This window comes from Syngnathus floridae, chromosome 6 (assembly GCF_059516105.1).
Source record: "Syngnathus floridae isolate MCC-2025c chromosome 6, RoL_Sflo_1.0, whole genome shotgun sequence".
Classification (NCBI taxonomy): Eukaryota; Metazoa; Chordata; class Actinopteri; order Syngnathiformes; family Syngnathidae; genus Syngnathus; species Syngnathus floridae.
In genome coordinates this window covers 9,393,558-9,414,218 of record NC_142418.1, presented here as the reverse complement: position 1 = coordinate 9,414,218, position 20,661 = coordinate 9,393,558, and the positions used below count along the sequence as shown (strand labels likewise).

Here is a 20,661-nt window from a genome sequence, read left to right as displayed (position 1 = left end):
ATAAGGTCAAAATCAAGCCCTGGAAACATGTGTTTCATGGCCCAGCATGCAACATGTGTTAAACATTTCAAATGAGGGTAAACACAAACACGAACATGTAAACAAGAAAGACATGATGTAGAGACACATTGCACCACTTTGTCATGGTAGAAGACACGAAATACCAAAGCCCTACTCTTGCTCTCAAGCATGAGTAATGGTTCTCCAGGATCACCTTAAGATTGGGGTAGCAGGAGGTGCCTGCAGGCTGATTTAGCACCTCAATCTCAAACAAAAGGGGTCACTTTTCTCCCCACTGGATGACTTACGTGAGTGCACTCACAGATTTCATTCCCATTTTATTGTGACATATGGGGGCAAAAAGTTGCCTTACTCTGTTGCAGGTTCTTTGGAAAGGACACTGATCGTCACACATGGCTTAAGACAGGCTGTACGCACGCACAGACACACACACGGCTTTAATAATGGATAATGAAAATAGATTCCTGGATCTGGATGTTGATATGGTTTCTTTCTCCTCTCCACTTTTTTAAAGTTTTGTTGTCTGCTATGAACGTGTTTTGAATGAATTAAGTGACAGAAAAACTGCCAGGAAAACATTACACAATACAGTGAGGTTAATTAATTACCTTCAGCATTTTTTCATTTCTATTAAAACCCATGAGTAAATGGCTAAAGCTTGTATAACACTGATACACAGGGTTTTGATTCCTGTCCTCTTTCACCGACCAATGCAGCATCAAGAGCAGAGGAAGGTTCAATACCATGCTCAAGGACACTTGAACGTGGTCGCAGATGCTTAGGATCAAATCTACAACCTTCAAATTGAGAGATGGTCATGTTGCCACATAAGCAAGGACTATCATGTGACGAGGCATGAATGTGGAATAAGAAAATAAGTGCTTGGTTTACTTCTGAGGACTGATCAATTAGAGAGAGGAGAAAGAAAGCAGAAGCAAAAACAAAATGAGACAAAATGAGTAATCAATAGAAAGAATAGCAATCACTGCACTAGATGAAAGCAAATCAAACAAAAGATTTACACAGACTGGTCAATTAGTGTACAATTAATTAAGAACAACACATTGTGTAACAAGACAAATATGATTATGCTCCATAATCATTTCTCATCATTATGAGCTGTTTCTTATTCCCTGGAGGCACGCAGCCCTTCGAAATGGACAAATAACAGTGGCAATGTAACAAAAACAAGATGTCTGTCACCATTCAGTTTGCAGAATACTGGAACACATCAAATCATGCCAGGCGAATAACTGTTTGGTTTCTGGTCATCAGGCTTTGTTTAATGCAGTAGAGATCCAGCCGTGTGTAAGTCTATCCAGCAAGCTGTTACTCCAGCTATAAACAGAAATAATATAACTTGTATGCGATCACTCAACCCTGTGAACTATATTTGCCATCTGTGGCCTTCTACTCACATAGAGCATGTGTGAATGTGAGAATGCGTTTCAGTGTGTGCCCCCAGTTCACTACTGAAGCCTCCGCAATGATGGCTAACTATCTTGTGGAATACATTGCATTGTTTTACAGTGTGAACCTGAAAAAGCCCCTCACAGCATTCTGGGTACCCGCATAAGATAATTCAAACACAACTCCATAGGGTCAGATGCAGACAAGCAGTTGACCTTCAAATCCCAACAAACATATGCTACTGTACAGATTTAAAGACTCTCAGATTCATGGCTCGCAGCAAAGAGAGAAAAATGAGACCTTGGAAGAATTATCTGTGGTCCTCAAAAGATTGGTTAGCAGCTATACTTATCATGAAGTGATAGCACGAGTAAACACACTTCAGCATGGATACATACAGTACAGTGTGAGTGTGAGGCAGGCAAGGGAAACCATGCTAACATCTGGCACAGCTCAGTGGGAATTAGAATAAATAAAAATACCTGAATGGAGATTTATGGATAAAATATGAATTGCATTTTATTCATTTATCTTCCAGACAGCTTATCCTCACAAGGGTCGCGGGCGTGCTGGAGCCTATCCCAGCCGTCTTAGGTGGGGTTCAACTTGAAATGGTTGTCAGCCAATAGCAGGCACAGTATATTCATGAAAATATATTCAATTTATTTTATGTCAATATTATTTTTGAGTGGGTTAGAGCTCAGAATTGAAAAATAGACTTTGAATAGTTTCTTACAAATACACAGTAGACTTTCATGTTAGATCCCTGACACGTTCAGAAAATATAGATTTTTAAATCTGAGTGTGATTTTGCTGCTCAGGGACAATAATGACCTTGTTGTTATGACAGCAAAGCAGAGGATGAGGTGCTTAGCCAGCCACTGCTGTGTTGATGGCTTACTATTTGTTTCATGGGACAACAACTGTGGTGGATACAGAGCTAACACAGCTGTAGAGAAGGCAGTATCAGTCAGTGTAAAAACAACAGTTCAGGGACGTTAATCTTCACCGTGGAAGCTCAGTGCTTACAAATGCAGCGCTATTTCTGGAGGTCAAATTTCCGTGCACAAAGGCTGTGGACAATTACATTCGGGTTAGTGTGTCCTTGCAATAAGACTGCAAATGAATTTGTACAGATAAAAAAAAGACAACAATGGGCAACGGAGAGAAAAGCTGAAGACTCGAATGAGTCAATCGATTTCAACAATTATCTTTGGGAGTGACCCTATTGAAACCTTTTGTTGTTGTCGGTGTTGTGCAGTGAATCATGTCAGCCACAGAGTTAAGATTCTATAGGGATTATCGTTAATATGCAGAGTGCACAATCCATCCTGCAGTGAAGCTGCTTTTGGTGCACGTGAGCCACATTATACATGCACTGGAGTTACAGTAAAATTGGTAGGGTGAATATGAAAATGAGACTGCATGTGAATTTTTTTTTTTGTCCTACTTCCATTTGATGTAGCTGTAATTAAAAGCAAGATGTGATAATGGCCATTTTTAAGGCCCTGCATGTGCATGCAAGAGTGAGAGAGCTGCTTTCCAGGAAATGTAGCACGAGACGGTGAGGCTGTAACGCTGACACTGCAATGTGAACACACAAGGTAATCAAAAAAGACACCATCCAATCACAGATATGCACATCCACCTCTCTCCTTTCTGCAGCAAGGTAGTATTTTAAGCGTTATACTAACAAACACATTGATCAATTAATAAGTGTTAATCATAATTTCTCATTTTACAAAGTCATACCTATGCTTCCAGTGGTGTAGAAACCATTTGAGAAAAGGAGATTGAAGTCGTCCACTGCACAAAGCAAGGTCAATAAAGGTATCATACTGGGTTGACTTTGGTCTGGAAGAACTTGAGAGCCCTTACTGCAACCCCATCAAAAAACACTATGGATTATGAGCAAGGCTTTTAACACCATTCTAGCTGAATGGGCAAGTTCCAATAAAAAACCTGGGAAGTCTTCCCAGATGAGTGGAAGCTGTTGCATCTTCAAAGGGAACAACGGATTCCATATTTTCTTTCATTTTCAGTTCCTCTATGTGTGCGTGAGCTTGTATGGAAATAATTGTATTCACTAAGTGTGCACTATCCACTATCATTTCAACACAGGAAATGACAGGATTTCTTGAGCCAAATCCCTCTCTCAAGATTAAGTTAATTAATCCTGTTATTTTGCACTTAAGGAAAGAAAAGTTTATGTTTAGGGACGATGGACTCTCCAGCTGTAATCAATTTGGATCATCGTGTTTCTTGGCTCTACACCGGTATTGCCTCCAGGCCATTTCTTATAGCGGGGTGAAAAATGGGGGTCACATGGACTCTGGTATGCCGAAAAGGAGCCAGAACAAATCCCCTTGCGAAGAGTCTAGAGGTGAATGCTTGAGCAAATAAAAGCAGCTAACACACACACACACACACACACACACACATGCACACACAAAAACTGACACTGCGAGGAGGTAGAAATATAAAGATGTCAAAAGTGGCTGATTGTTGATTTCTGTGTTTTTCCAAACACTGCTTGCTGGTTTTGCCAAAACTACTTGCACTAAATTGCTCTGTAATTTAAGATACTAATGCACTTGTGAAAGTGACTACCCGCTGATGTGAGTGGATGCTCAGCCTGTGGGGGCGTGCTACTGTGTCCAGCAGGGGTCCAGTCATGGTTGACATTGCTAAGTTAAGAGATAAATGCCTGAGGTTTTCACAGTGACTTCTAAGAGTTACAATTCTATAGCTGAGTTCAACCAACCCTTTACTTGAACATAGAGAATGGGAAAACAGCTGCTACCGTGGCAATACAGCACAGAGCTTCAATTTGAAACAAAGCAGAGAGGAAATTGAGCTTTAGGTGGTCAAGGTTAACACTGTATACTTGCATCAGACCGGAATCTTCTAAAATTAAAGAAAGCATCACAAATTCAGCAAGTCAATATTTATAACTGGCATCATAATTCATCAGCTGCCAAGTTTGGAAAGTGCAGCCCTCGTGTTTGTGATGTTGCCTGCATGAAACTGACACACTAAGAAACACATAGACAGACTTTGAGCCGCCACTGTAAGAAGGTTTCAGGGATCGGCCCTATGCCAAGGCCAGTGATACTCCGGGGAGGGGGGGGCAGATTCATGACACCTTTGCACCATCTCATCAGACATGCTGTCATGGCACACGCTGTCATTAATCTGCGGCACTTTAGAGTTCAACACTCAACTTCATCGGTGGGGGTATCGTTACCAGAACTGCGATACTTTACTCCTAACTTGAAGACATGACTGTTTAATTGGCATATACTGTATACATTTAGATAATGTATACACAGGAATAATAATTTACTGTCATAACAACAATAATGACACACTCATTGAAAGAAACTATTAAACCAAACTGTAACCAGAAGAATGCAATAACTAATGTGATTTAGTTATTACAGGGTGACCCAAAATAATCTTAATCCTGGCAAGTGCCTGTCATTCCACAATTTATCATGGAGCTATTTTATTTGTTACACAAATGAATTTGACAGTAATTCAATTCAGTTCAATTTGATTTAAGTTCTTCAGTGCCAGGGAAACTCAGTGCAAAGTTGTCAATAACACTGAAAATACAGTTTTTGCGGAAATGGTAAACAAATTGTTAATCTAAACTCTTTCTGAAGTAAAGCAATACATTGATCACATGGATACAAACAAGACTCAAGAATGACAGTTGCAGAAAGTTAACAGTCACATGGAGTGGATTGAAAATGTTAATGAATTGCCATTTTTATTTCACATTTTTCTTATTCCAGAGTGGTCGTGCAGATTTCCTGCAGAAGGAGCAATGGGTGCCTGTTGAACAGATGGCTATCATGCTGCAAAACGTGTGGCACACAACAAACAAGACAACTAAGAGACTCTGTACACATGCCCTAAGGCTGGCTGGTTGTGTTATCAATGATTATAGCCTCTCATTGGACAAAGAAGGGGAAAACAAATTGCATTAAATTTAAGAGTAGAGTGTGCACCCTGCAGCAAGGCTCTGATTTGCAATTAAGCAGGTAAAAAGATGACTAAATGCAAAATGATTTCCATCAAGGGTTCTCAAGTCTTCTTGAGGACTAAATATTTTGCAGTCTAGTTCAATTAAGCCCCGACTATAGTGGCTTTTAAAGCTTATAACCAGAATCAGTCTGTTGCCAGTAGTTGGGGTCACTTTAGTGCTACAGCCCCCCCAAAAAATAGACACTAAACCAACAATGTAACCTTGATTTAATGGACCCAGATCAAAAGATTGTCCCCCGTCTACGGGGATAAGCTCCAGCATGCTCGCAAACCTTCTGAGGAAAAGTGGCTTTCAAAATGGACGGAATACAGTTAAATTTTTTTGTGTTCTCAATACATAATGCCGGAACATGTATTCCGTTACTCCCCAAGCCTGCAAAACATATATAAAATCTATATGTTTACAATAAAGCCATTGTTTAAGATAAATACTGTTTTGAGGCTGTTGTCATTTTACTAACTCCTCATGGTCTCAGTGCTTGAGATGAGCTTATGTATGTGTGGGAGGAAAATAAACAGATGGACTCAGACAAGGATGAAAGAATGCAAACGGAATCCAAAGTAAACTACTGAAAATGCTGGGGGGGAAATGTAATAATAATGTATTTTTATATTAATAACATTCAAAATTCAAAAACGGGATGTAATACATAATTATGATATCTGGTTATTGCAGACGATGCATAATTCATCAATAATGCGGCATTTTGTGCAGCGGTAACCTTAAAAAAAAATATGCGACAGTTGATACAATTATACAAACGGTGTATGATCATTGCAATCACAGTTGCTGCCAGTTTGCAGCCTCCATCTCACAAACTGTAACCATTAAATCTTTGTAGCTTACATTAACATCTACACCCTTCTCAAAGCTACAACAGTGAGCTTTTTTTTTTTTTTTTTACTGTGGAACCACCAGAAACTGCAAACATATAGGACCAGTACCATTGTTAAAGTGTCATCATTAGTCTCATGTTTTCCTGGAAGAATCGGATTGTTTGTATGCTCAATAACAGCACAATATAAAAGAAAAAAAGAAAATGCATTTTTTCTTCTCCATCTGCTGTAGCTATTTACCTCCCACTGTACTTTAGACAACAGATGTCTCAGTCACGAGAAAAATTCAAATGGTACTTAATCACCCTATAACTAATTTCTGAGTTTCCTATACCTCAGTAACTTCGATTTCCAGTAGCCCTGACCCGCTGAGACAAAGCTGAGCCACAGGAGAAAATTCACAATTTTGGAAAAGTCATAAGAGCAGGTTATCACCTCAGTCACAAGATAAACTGCTGTCATCATCTATCAATGCGTGTGTGGCATGCATGTTTATGGATGTTTTGCCTTTGATACTCTTTCAAGTTGGTATGAGAGGCGCAACTAGCTGTTGATCTTCTGTCTTCATCTTGAAGGACTTTTTAAACTTGATCCAGAATGCAAGCAGAAGCAGCTGTGCGGTCCACTTTGCCAGAATTAGTAAGGGGCTAGGAAGGGCATAAACCATGCTGAATACACACCATGCGAGGACAAACCATACTATGACATCTGTGAATACACACTCCCGCAAGGGGGCATATTTGGCAGAAATGGACACACACATCTGACAGGACATTGCACACGAGGGGTTATAAAGAGAACAATGGTTTCGATGCTTGTCGACCAAACCTATCGTCATCACCACTTGGCAAAGTTCACAGCCTTCTGTTTGGTTTTGCACAGCACAGAACCTTAAATATTGACCAATATTTCAAAAATGTCAGCCTGGAATTGAGAGTCTTCACGCCAAAGTGTGTCTTAAAGCTGATTTCATTCACTAAAGATAATTTGCTGAGTGGCCACAACAATAGTCTGGGACAATTAGGAATTCATGAAACAGAACGCACAACTGTTTTATTTTACTGTTTTGTTTTTTCCCTAATGTTAAAAGTAGATATTTTGAGGTTATACAAAGTTTATGTAAAATTCAACTTGTCATCCTAAAATGTGTTATTCTCTCCTATTCTAGTTTTTTTCTTTCTTTTCTATCCCACTGATGGGTGAACATCAAAGATGGTGCTACACTAGGGCTCATACTTACAGAGAAGCGATGTGGAAGAGAGTAGAACTCTTTCGGGAGAAAATGAGGTGACACTTTTCTTTGTCTTTCTTTCATGAAGGCTTTGACTGAATCTAACATCACATAACATTACATTGTCTACAGAAAATGACGCCATGTCATTGGTGCGCGTAGTAAGTAAGCGGTCTCCATTGCATAAAGCAAATGTTATTAAATCGTAAAACCGACACGTCTGTCAATGAAAAAAATAATAAATTAAAAAATAAACTTTCTGCGTTGCTGAATCACAACTACTTATCACACTCTGTGCTGTATGTTTACATATCATTTCTTCTGCCTCAAGCCCATAGTTTGGTAAAATGTTTTACAAGTAATGCAAAATCAGAATCACAAATTTCTCCCACAACATTTTTTGGGGGACGAGCTACGGTTGCCAACGTTCGCTACTCAATGGGATACAGGCATAACAAAGCCAAAAATAAGCAAACAGTAAATTGAAACTCATCTGTGTGCATGGCTCATGTCATTAAACTGTCTTTGTGTCTAAATGCCACATTGGATTCATAGACTATAATTAAAAATATTGATAATTGAAACAAATTATCACTATTATTTCATTTGTCTCCCATGAGTTTCATTTTAGGGCAATTGACTTGCTGGTAGTTCCAACAGAGAAATTTAAAGTGTGGTTAGGGGTGTCTAAATGAAAGCAGGGACAAGCAAGGGGTGTAAGTGGGAGCCGTGTGGAGCAAATGAAATCCAATTGCATGTGAGTGGTAAACATCATTAGCAACATGGCTGCAATAACCTCATATCTCACTTCAATACAGAAGACGATTTTCTCGTCTTGATGTGTTACAATACTTGAGAATGTGTCTGACTTCATAAGACCAAGTCGGGTTGTTGTAATGCGTCAAGTCTTGGTGGAGTGCATGTCACTTCTCACTGTCAACCCTCACCGCTGGCTAGCAATATGCGAACGGGAGAGCCGAGTGCGTAAGTCTCTCCCTGCCAGTACATAGCCTCTCTAACAGCAAGCCCTATGTAGTGCCTCCACACGGCGACACATGGTAACTGGGTACAACACGGACCCAGGCTAAACTACAAGGGACTCGGAGAAGGTTTGGCCCCTAGACGTGCAGCACGCAGGCCCACCAGTGTGTGGACACGCCCTGGTGCCCACGAACCAGCCCCCAACTATGGGTTAAATAGTACCACTGCCCAGTGGGTTCCTCGGGAGAGGAATGGGCTAAGGGAGTCAACCCCTACAAAAAATCAATTTCCCTTTGGGTTGGTGTCAGGAAGGGCATCCGGATGTAAAAAGATTTGCTCCAAAAACATTTCTCAGTATAGGACTCTCAACCACGAGATGGCCATGGACCGTCCCCGGTGGAAGAAAGCCATATTGAGAATCCAGTCCAACCCAGCGGCAGCCTCGAAAGCGGACTTTAAACCGATGATGATGATGATGATGATGATGAGAATGAGCTGTGTGCTCTTAAGAGGCAGTATAAAAAGACTGTTCAAACAGTGATGCAATACTGCTAGAGTTTCTTTGCAAAGAGGACATGCACATCCATCTAACACACATTGTGTTAGTCCTCTGAGTAAAGGTCTGTCAAAGTATGAATAAAAAAAACTGATGGTCACAGCGAATTCCAATGTTTTTTAGTGTACAACACAATACACCAATTGACAGCAAATGTTGACAGATTCGGCAAGTGGTCGGTCTGAAATGCTGTGCATCTTTGTGCACATTTATGTGAGCATGTGCAGAACTACAGATCCAAAGGGATACCAATGTCTAACAATGCCACGCTGGGCCCCTATCCACCTTGTTTGGGAGTGTTTGCAGGCATGCGGCCATCTTGGCAATGGTAGAGCTCCACAGCTGTTCCAGCTGAGGTGTATAAAAGCTCAATCTCACCTCCCAATTTGTCTGCCTCTCCTTGCCATGCCATTGGATACTGGAGAGAGGGAACACTGCCTACATCAAGGTGGCAGACATCCTTGCTTGGACTGTATTAAAATAGGGCAGTTTTCAAACATGCTAATCACTGTTGGGACCACTTGTAAAACCTAATGAGTGTCAAAAGAATAGCTGTATAAAGTATTTGAAAAAAAAAAATGCTTGTTCGGTTGATACTGTTATGAATTAGGAAAAAAAATATTTTTAAATGAAACGATTTTAGGTTAGAGTCCAACCTCTTCAGTTCTTGGTCTCAGCTTCTGCAATTTAGACTTCGGAGTTACCTATAGTCTAAAAAATACGGTAGCTTTACAAGTATAATCGTGCATCTTTATTTCGTAGGTTTAGGCAATTGAGAACACCGTAGTCTGATCGTGATTGTTGAACGGGCAGGCTGGAGAGCACATGACAGTTCCGCCCACTCCGGCAACTAGACAAACCCACACCTGTTCCCCACTCTGCCGCTCATCTTTTTACTGTCCATGAGGAAGAAGTAGAAAAATGTGGAATAGGAAAAGACATTTCTGCGGAGATTGCATTTTTCTAAACACCCCCATTGCCGCTCCTGCTGCGGCTCTAATTTATCTGTAGTTTGGCAGACGAGTTAATAACGAGACGTCTAGATGTGACTTTTCAAATGGCTCAATCATACCCTCGACAAGACTGCTGGGGCTCTGATTGTCCCTTGACGATGAGCGACTAGTAAACCAATATCAGTCCAGGTGCCTCTTCATCTCCATTAAAGAAAAGGTTTAGGGCCAAAAAGCAGGTCAATGACATATAGGGGACTGCCGCAATGAAATAAACCCCTGTAAGCTTTTTTTCATTTGGCAAAGCGGAGGTGGCTTGCGGCAGATGATTTTTAATGACACGCTTCATGGTTGTGATTTTAATATGCCCTGCTAATTATAACACTGCTTTGTTAGTCTTTTCAAAGTTACCCTTTCTAATGAGAGAGAACGATTCAAGTCGGAGGCGGGAGTCTTGAGGGAGAGACAAGGTAGTGGTACCACACAGTATGATACTTCAGCAAAGAGGTGTGATCAATTAGGTTCCACGCTGTCTTCCTGACGTCAGGCCAATGTTTACCCACTCTGTATCTTGGTGACCACGCGCAGTGGTTTTTGAGAGAGATCCAATGCAATGCAATGAAACACCTACCCTCAACCCAGATGTGTACAAGTACATTTCTTCTAAATTAGCATAAATCTCACTGTCATAATGGCGTCATGTATCGTGCAAAGTCCAGCTTTAACAAAGAATTTGTTCCTCTGGAAAATATGACTGTGAAAGAAAGTAAATAAATGTATGCATGACTCATGAAGGTTATGACTTTTACTTGGATGCCCTGGGAATGGTGGAGGAAGCCATTCGAAACACCCTGGCTGCTAATTCTATACAAAACAAGTCACAAATCATCAATAGTGACTCCAGATGGAATGTAGTGAAAGGCGTAGAAAGACAACCGTGTGTACAAGGTGCAAAATCAGGAGGTACAACTGGTTGGGCTGCATTTGCAGCGACAAAGTCCTGCCAAACACATGTGACACGAATAAAAGGCGAAAGATGACATCGAGTGCACGCTGAATGAACAGTGAGACACACTGTCAGGAGCGCTCCTGCCCGCTATCACTCACAGGTCTTCAACGTCGCTGCACAACACAATATGGCAGATCTCGTCTTCCTCCACACATAGTCTTTCAGTCCATATTGACTCAATGTTTGCCAAAGCCAAACAATCTACAGCAAGTTTCATTTAATCCCTATGTACTATGTGGATTGTCAGACTAGCTCTGGGACTAATGTCACAAAAGATATATTTCAAACCCCAAATATGAGTTTTCCCCTTCAGCATGGATCTTACTATCAACCAGCATGTCTGCAAAGAGATTTTGCGACATTAATATTCAGTATGCAAGATCAGGTGAGAGTTGTGGTAGACAACTTGTAGTAAGGACGTGCAATCAGGGTAGGCAAGGTATGCCATTGATGTCACAAATGTTTTTCATTATTATTTTTATAAAGGGATTAGCAACAACTCAACAATAATAACTTGCCATATATCAAATATTGCTTTAGGTTTCTGTTATCACATTGTTGAACAGTGTTGACATGATTGAAGTATGATCAAAAGCTTTGAAAATAATATATTCAGAAATTCAATTTTGACCTTATATGACATATTTTTTCTGTGATCAAAACTGAAAATGGGCTAATCTATTTTGGGTTCATGTCCAATATTCTTATATGCACACACTGTCTCGTACAAAAGTATTCAATCTGATGGTTGGTTTATCACAGGAATGGGCCCACCCATGAGCTGAACAAGAGGTTTGCAGAGTCATTACAATAATTCAGAGCGCTAAAGACATCAAAACAAACACACCTGTGGTGCAAGTGGCACAAGGGTCCAAATTCACAAAGACGGAGACACTTAGTCTCGACATGAAGTTATTTCAGGAATTAGTCACGGTCCGTTGTTGTAGTTGCGTGCAACAGCTGATAATAAGCAAGAGAATCAAAGCTTGTGTTGTCTGTGTGTTGTCTCTAATTAGTGAGTCTATTTAAACGGAATCTGTGTGCTGCATGTCAAATATGAAGCCACTCTTTAAATAATGCAAACAATCTAGAATGGTAATAAAACTCTGGGTTGTCTTACAAATTACAGAAGAATATCCAAAAGATCGAGAATCATGTTTGAAGCATTTTCCATAATAATTTTGCCAGTAACTCATTCATCCTTTTTGTCTCTCACTTGTCCTCATTTGTGTCGCAGGTAAGAAGTGGTTACATCGTTGGTAGGCTGCCGGTCAGTCACAGTAATGTTCAAAAGGGAGATTTAAAACAGGATCAGAACAGGATCTGTGAGGCATATGTGCTGACCATGTTTTACAGTGCTGCTTCGCTAATAACTAACATCAACAACTAAAAGAACAGCCAAAGTCCTTTTGAAAAGTTTAGTCATAGAAAGCCGGTCACCACATTTTATGCGACAGTGTGAAAGAAAGATCCTATTAAAAAAATAAACGAGAAAATCTTGCTGAGCTAAAATTGAGGTAAAACGAAGACTAGAACCTTTCTTAAAAGCCTTTGGCCAGTGCACATTTTCAGTCTGCCTTTGAAATCCCTGAAAACCTTTATTTTATAAGCATGTGTTGTTGATTGAGACTCATACAGCAGCTTAGTTGAATTTGAATGATGTCAAGATGCCCTATGCATGTGCCAGCACACAAGCACTCTCGCACACAAACACAAAAATAAAAATGAATGTCATTTAGCCTGGCTGTGACTAAAGATGGAAAATGTATTTTGATGCCACATTCACTTTGACACTGACGGGAGTCCACTGCAGGAACTGAAGAACATCTGTGATGCAATATTTTCTAAGAAGAAATATAATTCCAGGGCATTATTTGTAGTAGTAGCAGCTGGATTTTAGAAATAGAAAATACTATAAATCTTGACATATTTTATTTTACTCGAAGCACAGTGAGGTTTGTACTTTCTCACACTAGACTGTCAAGTTCTCCTCTTGTTCTTTCCATGATCTTCCAGTGGTTGCGTCAGTAAATACCAGACTCACTTCTTCCACATTCCTAAAACGTTTGACTGGCCTCGAGTCCAGGGTGTACTCCGCCTCACATTCAAAGTTACAGGATGCAGCTCGCCAATGACCCGAATAAGGACAAGTCGTATAGAAAATGGATGGATACTTTTGTGCCATTAGCCTTAGAATGTGTTTAATAGGTGTAAAAATGCAAGACCAAATTTCACCCAAATCAGTGTCAATGAATTTCAACTTTTCAAGTAGTCAAAACAAAAATAAATGGGAGAAATGTTTTTTTTTTTAAACCAAGTCAAGATTATTTATGTAGCTCTTACTCCCAAATACAGATCAAAGTCCAAAAGCCAACAGTTCACAAAAATAAGGTTACATAAAGGGATTGAAATTTATAAACAGAGTAAAGCATTTTTTTTAACTTAAATCTCTTTTTTTAAACTAATAAATTGTTGTTTTGGGGCAGAACCGGTGCCCTGTTAGCACTGTTGCAAACATTGCTTTATTGTATTATGTCTTGGGAAGGAAAATATATCGTCCCCTGGATGTCATACAATGAAACAGTGAAAATTGGACTCACTGCCAGACTCAGTCATTGTTTATGAGTTTTAGGAAATACAAAATAATCGTCGAGACCACAGAGATAAATAAAAGACATGCCAAAGACAAATTAGAAACAAACATAAAAATTAAGCTAATTGTTAAGAATGCACTCACACGTCTCGCACACATAAAGCGTTTAAACCACACTCAGCATGTATTCAGTTGCTCATTTAACCCACAAATAAGTATGAGACATTGAATAATTTATTTCTCATTTTTGATTGCCAATGCACAATCTGCTTCGAACGGTTGAATTCTAAGTGCCACAACAAACTGCACAGATGGGCAATCTGTGTGTTGCAGAGTTCTCATCTTCTTTTGCAAAAATACGGCTACATATAACCATAAACCTGCAATTATGAACAGACTGCCAGAGATTTTAGTGAAAGAAACAGCACGAGGAACATTATCCACTAGTGAAACCAACAGTTTCCAGTCTCTACTGGAGAACATACGTACACCAAGTAATTGGCTCAAATACTTTACTCTGGGTTATTTAAACAATTTTAGTGTTTGTTAATAAATATTTAAAGATTTATGTTAAAGTATCTCTCATAAATGCTATCTAATAAAACAACAGCAATATGTTGTTTAATTTATTTATTTATAATTATTGCTATTATCAAAACCAATTATCTTCTGTCGAGCTTTAATCAAACAGTTAGATCTTAGTCAATATTTGTGGTAAAACGATGGCAATATTTCAAATATGAGCCTTTGTACTTTTATGATGGATATTTTTCAATTAAATGGGGGTGTCAACATTTGTGGTAAAATTATGGCAATATTTCAAATGTGAGCTTTCTACTTTTATGATGAATATTTTCCAATTAAATGACTTCACAATATTTTATTGACAAGAACAAAAAGAAAAATAACTGTTTTGATCCTGAATCAACTGAAGCAGCATAACAAAATCATGATTAGCAGCTCTAGGTCACACTTGAGAGGTTGTGGGTTCAAATCTTGACTGATGTCTGTTTCTATGTTCTCCCTGTGCTTGTACAGGTTTTCTTGAGGTAATTGGGCTTCTCCCCCCCAAATTGTAAAAACATGCTTCTATGGTTACTTGAAAGCTCTAAAATGCCTAGAGGTGCAAAATAAACTATTTTTCTATAACAAACATCAGAAATGTGTTGCAAATGTATGCAAAATGTGTCATATGTCATAAGCTCAGGTTTCAAAAATATTTTTGAAATCATTTAGTGAAATCTAATCAAAGTCATTCTTTACTTTTATTTTCAAGCATAATGACTAATGTGTCTCAATAATTTAGTCAACTCGTGGTGTTTGTTGTATGGATCAGCCTATCTGAGGCCATGGCTAAATTTGTCCCATGCACAAGCATTCACATGCATCATGGTGGGATAAAATTACCCTCATACTTCCCTGTGTACAGATAGTCATGTGAAGTTTGACCACAAAGCATCTGCGGCTGTCACCACACTTCCTGCCCAAGCATTCCATATTCCGTCCTCCTAATGCCAAGAGTGTTCGACGACCAAGCCAGTCTTGCACTTCCTCTTTTAACACTTCCATATTAATTCTGACCCCAAAGTGCAGAGCTCATTAGCAGCCGGGCTGAGGACTGAGACTGATCATGATCATTACCACACAGAGGGTGGGTAAAGAAGAGCCTTGGCCAAATGTGGATCGATAGAGAGGGTTAAAGAATTGCTCCCGCTGTGGGTAGAGGAGGAGACAGGGTTGACGAATCGCTGCTACATTAGGTCAGATCACGTCACGTGGCTGACTGACCGCATTTGGACAAGGTTTTCTGATTACCATACATGAGAATTGTCATCGTTGAGCCTGAAATAGACTGGGAGCGTAAATGTAGTCATTCACTATCCCTTTTGAAAAGGCAACTCACTGTGCAAGACGCAGGGGCAAGCACAGATTTGCGAAGTCGGCTTATGCAAATAACATAAACAGGTTGAAGTCATCACAGAGTGAAAAGCACTGGAAAGCAAAGAAAGTGACAGTGCAAAAGCACACCATGAGTATTCCTGCAGGGATAAGCGTGAAGAAAATACCACATTCATAAAGGAGATGAGGTGAAGTTTTCAACCAGTTATTCAGAAAGAAAGAAGACAGTTGGATCTTAATAATATATACAGCACCAGCAATATGCCTGGATGTTTGACATAACTAATACACGACATGCTCAACCCTCAAAGTATGCAGTGTGCTATTTCCCCCCCATGCGGTGTCTCTCAAATGTCACTAGGTGGCATACAAGGCAAGGTTAAGTTCAGAACGTTTGCTGTTTGAATTACAGTGCCTGTGAAATACTAAGACCAAACCATAACCTATGAGCACTTTTGTCAGACAAGTGTCACACGATGCCAAATTAAATCATGTATACAAGGGTAATCTACAAGGAGTTACATAATACTTGATTATGTGAGTTTTAAGATATTTATATAGAGACCAAATAAAACGTGTGTGTGTGTGTGTGTGTGTGTGTGTGTGTGTGTGTGTGTGTGTGTGTGTGTGCGTATGTATCTATATATATATATATATATTTGCATATATATTTGCATATATATTTGCATATATATATATATATATATATATATACATATATATATATATATATTTGCATATATATATATATATATATATATATATATACGGTGGGGGGTGCGTGTGTGTGTGTGTGTACGTGTGTGTGTTTGTGTGTGTGTGTGTGTGTGTGTGTGTGTGTGTGTGTGTGTGTGTGTGTGTGTGTGTGTGTGTGTGTGTGTGTGTGTGTGTGTGTGTGTGTGTGTTTGGTGGGGGGACTGAGCACATCACTATGCTGTATCCTTAGCTTTTTAAAGGCCAGGGTCTTCAGTGAACCCATTTGGCCCCACCAAACAAAGGATGTTGTTTTGTGGTGTGCTGACACAGCCATCAAACACAGAGGCAGGGGAGATCTGTGGCGACCAGGAGCAATTAAGCCAAGCTTTGATGTTTTTTTTACACAAGAACATAAATTGGGCCTGTGAAATACTGTGACTTTTTTTCAGGTCCCGTCCTGCCCCCCTCATCCTCAGGGTACTGATTGGCGTCACACTCCTAATTTTACTATCGTCTCAAACTGGAACATCCAAAATGGCCTCAACTGTGGCATAGCCACAAATATTATTGAAACTGTATTTATGCATTTGAAGAATATCGTCGCTCCCTTTACTGTTGCTATGCTTACAAAGTATGTTCTCTGCTGGAATTTTGGCACAACTCATTGTGAACTACAAAATCTTCTAAAATCTCAGTAACAGTCTTAAAATAAAGAATATATCAGTAAACTGACTTAAGACCAAGTAACATGAATACAAGTGGTATATAAAAAATTCTGCTCCCAGAAGGCCAATAATGTTGACTGCGAGTCAGAGCGGAATTAATTTAACAATTTGGTTATTATTGTGGTTGCAGTGTATTCATGTTTGCAATACTTTGGTCACACTACTATTAATCATTTGCACAATAGAAATAAGTGATAATAATGCATGATGGACGGAGCAGACTACAACTCATGTCACGAGTTTTGACTTTAAAGGGGAAGTCATCCCCAAAATGTTCTTTACAATATGTTGTATGTACTCCTGCTAGTCTAAAAACGGCATTCTGATTAATATTACATTTGGGGAATATGTGCTAAGCAGCAAAATTCATAATTTTTTATCCATCTCAGTGGGCTGCCATCAACTGAAACTAATAAGAACATCTTTGTTATTACAGTATCTGAAGTCATGTTGCTGCTAATTATAATTGCATTAGCCTACTCCACCGCTCGCCCAAAATCAGCTAAGATAGACTCCTGCTCACCTGCAGGAGGATAACCGCAAGGGTAAAATGGATAGGAGGATCATATTGTTTTGTTTTGCTTCTCTGAATTGATTCCATTGAACGGCGGGTGTACTCACATGCCCAAAAAAACGCCTATATAAATAAAACAAAATTATTTGCTGGTGATTTAATGTCATGACGATTTGGTAAAAGATCCCACATCTGTCCAGTATAATGTTTACAAGGTTTCATGTAGAGAGGGCGGGCTGCTGTCCAGGATGTATGATTTGAAGTATTCTTACACATCTAAGAAGCACACCATATCAATCAATGGTGCTGAAATATGAATTGTGTGCAACTTTTTGGGTGGTTGTTTGTTGTCACTTTCAAAGAAAAATACATATTAAGGGCTAGTACTGAAAGTTTTCTCTCACTACTCTTGACTTCGACATTGGATCTTTTTTCATTTTTACTTACCCTGCCATGTGTGAAAAAAGGCATTTGATAACCGTAATTAATTACAATAAATAAACTAGAGACTTTCAATTGTACTACAGCTCCAAAAAATGCCTAAACAGAAATTCTACAGGACAGGAGTGTTTATGCACATGTGTAAGTTCTTGAGTAAGGAGACAGTTCCAAAAAAACAAACTCAGCCCTGTTTGGGTTTCAAGAATATACTTCCAAAGTTTGTTCAACATAAAACACTGAAGAGCAACATGGAAACATCCACAACCACAGTAAAACATTATATTTTGTTTGTATTATTTTTGGAAGTTTCATATTTGTTTTACTCAGTTATTAGACCACTTGTCATAAACTCGAGAAGAGGTCATGTATCATATCATATCATATTATAATTTGTACAGTTTTGAGCAGGAATGAGAAATTTCATACTGAATTCAACTTTTTCTACCCAAATTTCAGCTGGCTCAAATTTGGGTAGAAAAAGTTAAAAAAACACGTGGTTCGATGTTCTGCTTCATTTCATTTTTCAGTCAAAAAATAAAATGAAGCAAAACATTGAACCACGTGTTTTTTCTGTTTGTGAATGCAAGTAAATAACTTTAATTTTATATCTTTATCTATATCTATATCATATCATAGATTCTAAGAAAAATAATATCATTTTAGCATGAAAATATATTCAAACAGTTTATTAAATATTGAACATAATTTTAAACATAACAAAAAAGATGTGGGTACTTACCATTGCTGTTAATTTAGGGCTGCAGTGGCCTAAGCCTTACATCGTTGTACATGGTGGTTAATTGAATATGTCAAGAACTCTATGTTTTCAACTGTATTCATTTCCCCCCCAAAGTTACTTTGCATCTTCAAACTGATTATTTTCAACATTTTAAGTAGCAAAACAAGAATCGGGAGCCATTGTTGCATTAATGGATTGAAAAGGCACAGTGGAATCTAGCATCATTCCTCACCTGCTCAAGACGCGGTTGGAAACAAGGGAAATGATTCCACCGGGCTCGCCTGGGATGGCCTGTCAAACAGAGGAAGAAAAACAGATGCTAAGACCAGTTCCTCATTTAAACTCTACCGCTAATTCAAAAAAGGGTTACAGAACAATGATGTCATATACTTCTTAAAGTAGATGGAAAGGAAATGACAGCATTGGCGTAAGAAAACCAAAATGAAAGCAAGTCATGAAAATTTTAATATGCCACTGGACATATACACAGATGTACTGCTACTCAACATATGTTTGCCTGCTGTCCGTACATCTCAAACTCAACTATTAAGTCAAAATTAGTCTGTCACACAAATTTGGTGATTATGAGTAGAGCAGAATACTAACATGGATACTATTATTGGCTTACTACAGCTTTTGAAGCGATTGCAGATTCAACATTGTAAATACTTGATAAATTTTCCGAGCGATAAAAACTCATTACTGTGTAGTTTCCCATTGCTGTGTTCCGTTAAAACATGAATTATGTGTATATTGCTCTGTGCAAACATTTGGTTTTGTTTCGGTGGAAAGTAAATTTGCAAACACGTTTTATGCTGCCCACAGTATTTCATGGTTACAATTACCACACAGAATTAAATTCTTGGCTCCTTATTTGGGTAAGCACACATCATTGCATGTTTCAGTGAAATCACCGTAGAGCAAGGCTTCAAGTTTTTCCACATATATTTGAAAAACTTTAAACATGATCTAAATATATATGAGTAAATGCATGTATTCTTAGTAGTAGTAGTAGTTGTTGTTATTGTTGTCGTAGCAGTAGTAGTTGGAGTAGTCGTAGTCGTCGTCGTTGCAGTATCATCAATATCATTTTTATTATCCATATATGTTGACTGCAACAAATGAAAATTAAGAAGTATTTTAACAAGTGCTCATGAAAGGGTTCAATTGAAGCAAGTTGACAATCTAAATGAGACCAAAACCACGGTCTATGAGCTCATAATTAACAACAAACATATGGGCAATGTGAAAGGACACATCAGACCTACAATAACAAATGCGTACTAAAATATTAACTCTGACTCTGTAAAAAAAAACAGATAGAAATATGATGACCGCTCTTTGATGAAGCCAGAAGCATGAGAAATTATTTCTATGTATTTTTAGTACTGTCTCTTCCCCATTTGCCTTTCCTTTTTTTCCTTTCCTCTACACCCGGAGGGCCAGACTCTTTTAGGTTTTACCTATTCAATATTTTACTTTTCAATTTCTGTATAAAATGAGAATCTGTCGAGCAAAGATAAGAGCATCCAAAGAAAATGTATCTTCTCTTAGACTTAGCCACAGATACAAGAAAAGCATTTTACTTTTTGGGGGGGGATCTTCTAGTACAGCAATGGAAAAGAAAATATGAGTCAGCCATGTTAAAATCTTGATAATTTAATGTCTGGTGCCACTAAAAGTATGTCAAGTGACTAAGTCACACAAAAGGAAACATGGAATGCCTAAAAGCATTGTTTTGGGCAGTACACTGTCACAGCTATTGATGTAAGAGCGTTGAAAGTTATTTTAATGCTCAAGAAAACCTTTGGAAAGTGTCTTGATCAGTGCTTGAATTACACTCCAATGAGCAATATTTGTTGCTATTAATAATGGTCCAAACAAATGTACCCTTAGTTGCCATTTAAAATGAAAAGTAAAAAGTAAATTGAATAAAGAAAGGCCGTCTCATGTTTTCTCTATGGCTGTATTTGGAACTATTACACTCAAAATTTGATTGCAATTGT

General features: G+C 38.7%; 1 protein-coding gene across 2 annotated transcripts in view; it reads right to left on the bottom strand.

The window, feature by feature from the left end:
- The window catches only part of tspan9a (tetraspanin 9a), a 168,393-nt gene that overhangs the window by 104,092 nt on the left and 43,640 nt on the right, over positions 1-20,661 (bottom strand). For both annotated transcript variants that reach the window (XM_088377546.1, XM_088377548.1), the window contains exon 2: positions 18,888-18,946. The gene's annotated coding sequence lies outside the window, so the exon portion shown is untranslated. The remainder of the gene's footprint in view (positions 1-18,887; positions 18,947-20,661) is intronic.